The sequence below is a fragment of the Capsicum annuum genome, chromosome 1 (genome assembly GCF_002878395.1).
Source record: "Capsicum annuum cultivar UCD-10X-F1 chromosome 1, UCD10Xv1.1, whole genome shotgun sequence".
Classification (NCBI taxonomy): Eukaryota; Viridiplantae; Streptophyta; class Magnoliopsida; order Solanales; family Solanaceae; genus Capsicum; species Capsicum annuum.
In genome coordinates, this window is record NC_061111.1 from 144376665 (window position 1) to 144386539 (window position 9875).

At 27.8% G+C, this 9875-nt stretch overlaps 1 long non-coding RNA gene across 1 annotated transcript; it reads left to right on the forward strand.

Moving 5' to 3' along the window:
• Positions 1-1701: 1701 nt before the first annotated feature.
• Positions 1702-3476, forward strand: LOC124887445. Its single transcript, XR_007045223.1, has 2 exons — positions 1702-2109; positions 3407-3476. It is a non-coding gene; the product is annotated as an uncharacterized LOC124887445 (long non-coding RNA).
• The last annotated feature ends 6399 nt before the right edge of the window (positions 3477-9875 follow it).

Here is a 9875-nt window from a genome sequence, read left to right on the forward strand (position 1 = left end):
CCCCATGATTATAAAGATCGCTTAACTTGAAAACAGATCAATTTTGATCTCATGAAAATGATTGGTAAGTACTATGTTTTGGTGCAGTTGGTGCACTTATGAATTGCGGAGCATCATTTATAAGAATAAAGTGTGTTTTAAATGATACGAGTATAATACGCGCGCTGCACTCTTTTTTCCTTAGCTGAGGTTTTATCCCATAGGATTTTCCTGGCAAGATTTTTAATAAGGCAGCTAACAATGCCTACTATTGGATATATACTCGGAGTGTTTGACAAATGAAATATTTGTACGTTGATGAACATACGTTGAAAAGACATAAATAGATGCATCTTGATAAGCATAACGTTTATTTGATTTGCAATCCAGACACTTGAAGATATCACAGATGAAATGCTGAATATTGTCACTTGACAAAATTTACATGAAAACTTGTTAAGGATTCAAAATATTTGAAGCATATAAAAGTTTCTGAGAAACTTATCTATAACCCTTATATTGCATAAATCTATAACTTGAAAATTATTGAAACTATTGAAGAGTTTTCAAAAGCAATAAATTATTTGCTGACATGAGAAATATGTCGAAATGAATTGGTTATGAAGTATCATATCTTAGTGCAATTGATGTACTAATGTATTCTGCAAATATTACAAAATCTGATATAGCTCAAGGTATAATTCTTCTCCTACTAGAAGACATCGAAATCAAATCAAACACATGATCTTGTTTTATTCTAAAGATTGCAATCCTGATCTTGTTGATTATATTGATGCTGGGTATTTATTTAACCCGCATAAATTTCTGTCTCAATCATGCAATATGTTGACATGTGGTGATACTGTCATATCTTGGAGATATACAAAACAGTCTATCTAGCACTTCATTAAATCATGCTGAGATAATAGTTATTCATGAAGCAAGCCGAGAATGTATATAGTTGAGATCCACGGTACATCTTATTCGAGAAAAATGTGGTCTGGAATGCAACAAAGTACCCATTATTTTATATGAAGATAATGCAGCATTCATAGCACAATTAAAGGGTGGATTCATAAAGGGAGATAGAACGAAACACATTTTGCCAAAACATTTCTACACACATGAACTCCAAAAGAATGGTGATATCGACGTACGACGGATCCGTTCAAGTGACAATTTAGCAGACTTATTCACCAAAGTATTGCCGACCTCAACATTTGAGAAGATGATATACGAGCTTGGGATGCGATATCTTCGAGATGTTGAGTGATGTATTAATCAGGGGGAGTAAATACACACTGCACTTTTTTTTCCTTAGTCAAGGTTTTGTTTTCCTTGATAGGGCTTTTAATGAGGCAGCTGAAAAATAAAATGTATATTATAAGATATGAATTATTAGAGTTTCTTTTTATTTCGTGTTAGACATCCAAGGGGAGTATTATGAAATACATAATAGTATGGATGTTTTCCGCCCTTTTTCAATATTGTACAAAATTCAATATTGTACAATTGTTTGTAGTGTATAAAATTGATCAATTCTAATTGGTTGTAATGTAAGAAGATTTGCCTATAAAAGACATGTATTTATTTCATTTTGATGAATATACAACAATACATAATAAAGAAGATTTGCAATTTATTTCTTTGTTTCTTCCGTTATTTTATAACATAAATATTTTAGAGAGAGAACCAACTTTAATAACAAATTAAAATGAATTAAGTAAAATGAAATGGGATGATTAAGCATCAGATTTATAAGTCATGTAACATGTGCTGTAGCCTGTAGAATTGACTTCAGAATTGTTTGCAGAAAAATTAATTAATTAGAGCAAAAGCAAACATCAATGTCAGTGAACCCATTCCGGCCAGGCTGTAGTAGATATACCATAAGATTGCACCAATCATATATATATATATAGCTCCTTAAGATATATGTATGCACCAAATAAGGGTAGGTGCACATAATTTGAGTGATTAAAAATGGCAATATTTGTGGAGAGAATTTTGTTTCTCCATTGCCTCTTACTGCTATTTGTAACTTTTTTGAAGATATCAGCAGCAGATCCATTCAATAGAAGAAGTTTCCCACCTCATTTCATCTTTGGAACTGGCTCTTCTGCTTATCAGGTCTTTCCATCCATCCAATCTTAGCTTCTTTCTGTGTTTTCTCAGCTAAAATATAGTTAAAGCAATTTATAACGGTCATTCGTTCTAACGATTTCATGTTAAATTTGAATTTCTTTATAACATCGTTTTATTTTATAATGTCAATGATTTCATTATAGTATTACACTATTTGTAATTATTTCTCTATAATAGTCGTACTCAAATATTATGCAATAACATTTTGTAAGAAATACTTATACTATTATGTATAAATTAAATAAAATATTACTAAAATAGTTATAATAGTCATCTTTAATGTCATGCACATCGATAAATTTCAAGTACAAATATGAAAAGGGTAATATAATATTCAAATCATGATATCCATAAGTTCTGGTCATAACCTCATGAGGAAGAGCTATTGATGTTTGCCTTTACAATTTATAATTAATGAAATTTGAAAGATCAATTGAGATTTTAAATTGAACAAGTATTTTTATTTTCATTTATAACAAAAAAATTACAAAATGAATTAAGTTTATATACTTTTATTTATAATAGCTAAATGAGATGTAAATGTCAAACTTTAGTATTCCTTAACGCTACCTCACTAAAATAACTTTTTCTGTATTTTCTCAGCTAAAATATTGTTAAAGCTCCCGTCATTCGTTGTAACGATATTTCACTATAGCTTGATTTTCTTTAAAACAGTTTTTTCATATTATATTTTACTTCTTTATAACAATATTCTATCTATAGCATTAGCGACATTCTGGACTAAAATGGTCCAAAGATATTGTTACTAAAATGTGAGATTATTTGTTTTGGACAAAAGGGTGTTTGGTACGAAGAAAATGTTTTACATGGAAAATACCTTTTAGGAAAACAATTGAGTTTCTTATTTATTATCTAGTGTTTAATATGTAAGCAAATAATTATTATTTCAAGGATATTTATATGTTGTCTAGCAAAATAAAATGAAGGTGGGATGGGATGGGGAGTGGGGGTTGGGGGTGACGGGATGGGATGGCCAAGGGGTGGGGGTTAGGGGGTTTGGATGGTGGGGAGGAGACAATAAATTTAGAATGTTATTTATGCAACTTAATTTTCCACTTCCATGTGAAAATTAACTTTCTTCATTTTTAAGGAACTTATTTTTCTAATATTTCTCTATCTCGTAAAAAATATAGATTTTATTTGCACATCCAATATTACCTAATTCAAATTCACTTTATAAAAATATATTGGATATGCTATTATTATTGTATCAAATACTAATTAACTTATACTGATTATGTATATGCTTAATTGGTTTTAGTTTGAAGGAGCACCTAACGAAGATGGTAAAGGCCTCAATATTTGGGATACTTTTACTCAAAAACATCCAGGTCCCGTACGCCTCTCTATCAATATACTAACGTCCATTTAATACGAAGTAATATAATATAATATTCTCCACTTTAGATCTTAAAGTAAACCAGAAAAGGGCAATTAATTGATTGAGATTCTCAATGATATTGATTTACTCTCTTTCTTCAATAATATTTATACATATTTGTATGTTGTTGACTTAATACAATTTTAAAAAAATATATATAGGGATAATTTTATCATATTTTTTCAAAAATATAATAGATTTAATAATTTAAAAATATTTTAAATAATGAATAATATTTAATATCAAGTATTATTACAATTATTGTTGAAACATCTATTACTACAATCTTAGAGAAAAATGAGTCCATAGAATTTCCAAGTCTTTAATTAAAAAAAGGGGACAAGTGGGTCTTACAATGTCCCCAAGTTCAAAAAAATAAAGTCGCTTGAACAACTAGGACAGTTGTTTGACAATTGCATTAGTTGTTTCAATAACTTCGCACAGTTGTTGAACAACTTCGCAAAGTTGTCGAACAACTATTAAAGTTGTTCTACAATTTTGCGAAGTTGTTGGAACGAAAATATTTTAAAAAAAAAAACTAGAAAAAAAATTGTCCCTTTCACCTAATTTTTAAAACTTGAAAGACCCTCACTTAATTGGAAAACTTGTTTATCCTTTTTAATCCAAAGTCCCATAATCTTATGAGTAAACTAGTTACTAATAGCACGTACAAGGCACGGGCCCAACAAATATTTTTTTTTAAATTTATTTTAATTATTTTGATTTATAGTATTCTTTTTACACATTTTTTTGAAAATATATAACAAATTATTTCTGTTAGATATTTTAAGTTGTTAACTATTGTAATTTATAATACGTTTTATGTAATTTTCAAATGTTTAGATGACCATAATAATTAATTATGGGTAATATAGTAAAATTATGATTGAAGCAGTGAAACAGACATGTTTTAATGACTCACAACAACTAATTAGAAATGATATAGCAAAATTATTATAAAAAAACTTGTGAAAAAATTTAAATGATCAAATGACCTTCTGGACCCCTGTACTATGTCAGTTTTGTAAGTTGGACACTTCTACTTACATGTTTGTCATCTGGACCCCTGAATCCACTAAAAAGCAACATTTTAAACATTTTTCGGTGAGTGTAACACATTCTCGCCATGTTAGCTGCCATGTCAGCTTCCAAGTCATTTTTAAATATAAAAAATATTAAATATTAAAATAATTAAATATTTTAAAAAAAAAAAAAAAAAAAACCCCCCCCCCCCCCCCCCCTTCCTCTTTTCCCTCTCTCTTCCTCTTTTCTTTCTCTTTCATCCATTCCTGTTCTCCCTCTCTCTCTCTTCTGCTTCTTCTTATACTCTATCTTCTCCTTCCTCTTCTTCTACTCTCTCTCTCTCTTCTCCTTCTTCTTTTCTTTATAAACCCCAATTGATATATTTAACTTCCAATAAGAAAAACAGTTAAAATTATTAGATTTTATAAAAAAAAAATCATATGAATTTAAGATTCATTGATTGTGTTTAGTTATTTGGTGTGAAATTTTAAATTTTTTTGTTAGCAGGTGATTCCATGGTAAAATTAAAATGCAATGAAAATTTAAATTTCATGGTGTTTGATTTGAATTGATTCCGTAATGTTTTGACCAAATCTTACCCAAAAACTGAAATTTAACACAAAAATTGACCAAAGCTGCTAATGAACTTTAAGGAGAAAATTTTTTTGTAATGAAATTTTATAATGAGATTTTATAATACTGAGGTTCTTGATGGGATTTTGTAATGTTGTGGGCTGGGATGGGGGAGTGACGGAATGCTGGTGTGGTGGTGGTTGTGTTGCTTGGGGGAAGGTGAAAGACATAGTGGGGGGACGAGGAAAGGGTAGAAGATGACAAGAAGGTGGGGGACGGGGAAGGTGCTGAATGGAGGACGGGAATGGTAGTGGACTGGTGGATGGGGTGAGGGACGGTGGTGACTGATGGATGGGGTGGGAGAAGGTGGTGACGGGTGGATGGGGTGGGGGACGGTGGTGGCTGGCGGATGGGGTGGGGGACGGTGGTGACTGGTGGATGGGGTGGGGGAGGGTGGTGACTGGTGGGTGGGGGGGGGGGGGGGGGGGAGGAGGTGGGGTGATGGATGGGGTTGGGGGTGGCGGAGGGCTTTTTTTTAAAAAATATATATATATATTTTAGTTTTTAAAAGTATTTTTAAATTTAAAAAGTTGAAAAAATATTGAATTTTTTTAAAATATTATTTTTAAAATTTTTAAAAATATTTTTAAAGTTAAAAAGCTGAAAAAAAACTGGGTGGGGTGGCGGGACAGGGACGGGGCTGGGGTGGGGTGGGGGAGTGGCTGGACTGGGAAGGGGGTGGGGGGTTTATTTTTATTTTAAAATTTATTATTTTTTAATTTTTTAAAATATTTTTCAATTTAAAACCCAAAAAAAAGTTAATCCTTTTTTTTAAAAATTATTTTAATATAAAATTGATAAAAAATTAACCCCCACTAGCACCCCAGGCGATTGTAATCACTCTCCTCGTCCTAGTCAGCATTTTAATGCCACATAGGCAAAGTCAACGGTCAAAGGGTTTAAAATATTGCTTTTTAGTGGGTTTAGGGGTTCAGATGACAAACATGTAAGTAGAAGTGTCCAACTTACAAAACTGACATAGTATAGGGGTCCAGAAGGTCATTTTGCCTAATAATTAATTAGGAATGATACAGTAAAATCACGATTGAATCAACGAAGCGGATATGTCTAACTATAAGAGACACAGTAAAATCACGATTAAAACAGCGAAGCAGACATGTCTAATTAGAAGTGATATAAGAAAATTATTATACAAAAATACTTAGTTGAAATAGTTGAAGCAGACATGTCATAAATATCTTTTACTTTTTTATTAAATATTATTAATTTTCTAATACATACATAACTTATAATAATTAATTAGAGATGATATAATAAAATTACGAAGGAAATATAGCTTATGAAGCAAACATGATCATAAATATCTATTTTAATTTTTCATTAAATATTATTATTTTTTTAATACGTAAATAACTTATAATAATTAATTAAAAATCACATAACAAAATCACGGAGAAAGCAGTTCATGAAGCAGGCAGGAGAGGCAGACCTGTTGACGGAGATTTGCCTGCTTCTCTTACCTTTTGCCTCTTATTATTAGACTAGTTATTAATAGCCCAGACCCAACAAATATTTTTAAAAAAAATTATTTTAATTATTGTGATTTATAATATATTTTTTTAAATATATAATAGATTTTTTATATTGATATTTTAAGTTGTTAATTATTGTAATTTATAATACTTTTTATGTAATTTTTGAATAATATATATCACTTTCGTTGTCCAAACTTTTGTGGCATTAATAGTTAATTACATTTTTAAAAATAATTTAAGTTTTAAATTATTGTAATGTATAATATTTTTTTATATTCCAATTTAAGTGTCATAATGCTTAAATAAACATAATAATTAATTATGAGTGATATGGTAATGTTACAATTGAAGCAGCGAAGCAGACAAGTCTTAATGACTCACAACAACTAATTAAAAGTGATACAACAAAATTACTATAAAAAATATTTGTAAATTTTTTTGATTAACTTATCATTTTATATCTATTTTACTTTTTTTATCAAATATTATTAATTGATACAATGCTCAAATAGTCATAATAATTAGGGGAAATGACAGAAACGACACTTCAAATTAAACTATTTTCATGAAAATGACCATGAAATTTAAATTTCACTTTATAGCTATTTCAATTTACTGACTTGTTCTATACCGTTTCTACACACCTTCTATACAGTTTCTATACATATCTTATACATATAATACTCTATATTAAAATTTTACAGTTTTGACACACAATTTATACAATAACTATACATTATTCTTACACGTTTTATACAACAATTATATAATTTTCATACACTTTCTATATATTTTATTCATATACATATTTGATAGAACTATACAATTTCTATGCATGTATTTTATATAGATACATATTCTATTTAACAATTATATCATTTTTATATAATTTAATTATTATTTTTAAACAATAAAAAAAAAAAAGCAGAATATCTGATTAGTTAAAAAAATTATAGCAAAAAAAAATTAAAATATTTTTAAAAAGGACGAATTGCCCAAGTTGAATACTGTATCAGTATTGTATATAGACTGTATTAGTATTGTATATGGACTGTATACAGACTACGTAGGTCAAAATGACCCAAATTAGAATATGACTATAAAGCGAAAATATGGCCACTTTTTGAAAAGTTTTCAAACTTGGACAATTTATTTTAAAAGTGTTATAGAGTGTCCTTTTCCCTAATAATTAATTAGGAGTGACATAGTAAAATCAAGATTGAAACAACGAAACAGACATGTCTAATTAGAAGTGATACAACAAAATTACTATAAAAAATACTTGCGAAAAAAATTAAATGGGTCTCATATAAAACGTCAAGTAAATTTAACATTAAATATTATTAATTTTTTAATACTTAGATGACTTTATAATAATTTTTTAATATTTAAATGACTTATAATAATTAATTATGGGTGATACAGTCAAATTATGGTTGAAACAACTGAAGCAAACATGTAATAAATATTTTTTTTATTTTTTTATTAAATATTATTAATTTTCTAATATATAAATAACTTATAATAATCAAGTAGAGATGGTATAATAAAAAATTACGGAGGAAGTAACTTATGAAGCAGGCAGGAGAAACAGGCATGTTGGTGGAGACCTGCCTGCTTCTCCTTGCCATTCCCTCTTCTTAGAGACTAGATGTCGACGGTCCGTGCTAGCACGACCCAATATATATATATTATTTCAATTTATGTAACACGGATAGAATTTGGATAATTAAATTTTCAATATATTTTTTGACATTTAAGTTGTTAACTATTATAATCTATAACAATTTTTATGTAAGTTTCAAATAATATATGCTACTGCCCTTATTCAAACTTTTGTGGTATTGATAGTCAATTATATTTTAAAAATAATTTAAGTTTTTAATTATTGAGATTTATATTAGTTTTTTCTTTAATTCCAATTTAAGTGGCGCTGATATAATTTTGACAGTCAAGCATTTATATTACATCTTTTAAGTTGTTACTTATTGTGATTTATAATATTTTTACATCTTTTAAAAAATATATAACAGATTAATTTTTTAAACATTTTAAACTGTTAACTATCATAATTTATAATACTTTTCATGTAATTAGCAATTAATATATGTTACTCTCCTTATCCAAACTTTTATGGTACTGATAGTCAATTATATATTTAAAATAATTTAAATTTTTAATTATTATGATTTATAATATTTTTGCTTCCATTCTAAATTAAGTGACACTGGTATAATTTCGAGAGCCCGTCAAATATTTTGTATCTTTTAAATTTTTTAAATTTTAACTATTGTGAATTATAGCATTTCTTACGCATTCATTTGGTCTTATTTATGTGACATAAATAAAACTTAGATAATCAATTATATTTTTAATATATTTTTTTGATATTTTAAGCTGCTAACTATTGTAATTTGTAATACCTTTTTGGCATTGTAATTTACTATTTTAAGTCATTAGCTATTGTAATTTATAATACTCTTTCCTTGTCCAAATTTTTGTTGTGTTGGTAGTCAATTATATTTTAAAAATAATTTAAGCTTTTATATATTATGATTCACAATACTTTTTCTTCTATTCATATTTAAGTGACACCGATATAATTTCGAGAGTCAACTAAATATTATGATTGAAGTAGCGAAGCAACATGTCTTAAATGACTCTTAATAACTAATTACAAGTGATATAATAAAATTTTCAAAAAGAAAAATAGTTGTGAAAAAAATTAAATGAATCTCATATAAGACGTCAAGTTAATATAAAACATCAAGAGTTAATTTATCATTTTATTCCTACTTTATTTGTCCGATTAAATATTATTAATTTTTAATACTTAAATGACCTATAATAGTTAATTAGGGTGATATAGTAAAATAACAGTTTAAGCAGTTAAAACAGACATGTCATAAATGTCTATTTTTATTTTTCTTACTAAATATTATTAATTTTTTAATAATTAAATGACCTATAATAATTAATTAGGGATGACATACTAAAATCACAGGTAGAATAAGCTGAAACAGGCATGTCATAAATATTTATTTTATTTTTTATTACATATTATTAATTTTTTAATATGTTAATGAGTTATAATAATTAATTAGGAGTGATATAGCAAAATCACGGGTTGAAGTAGCTAAAGTAGACATGTCATACATGGTTATTTATTTTTTATTAAATATTATTAATTTTTTAAT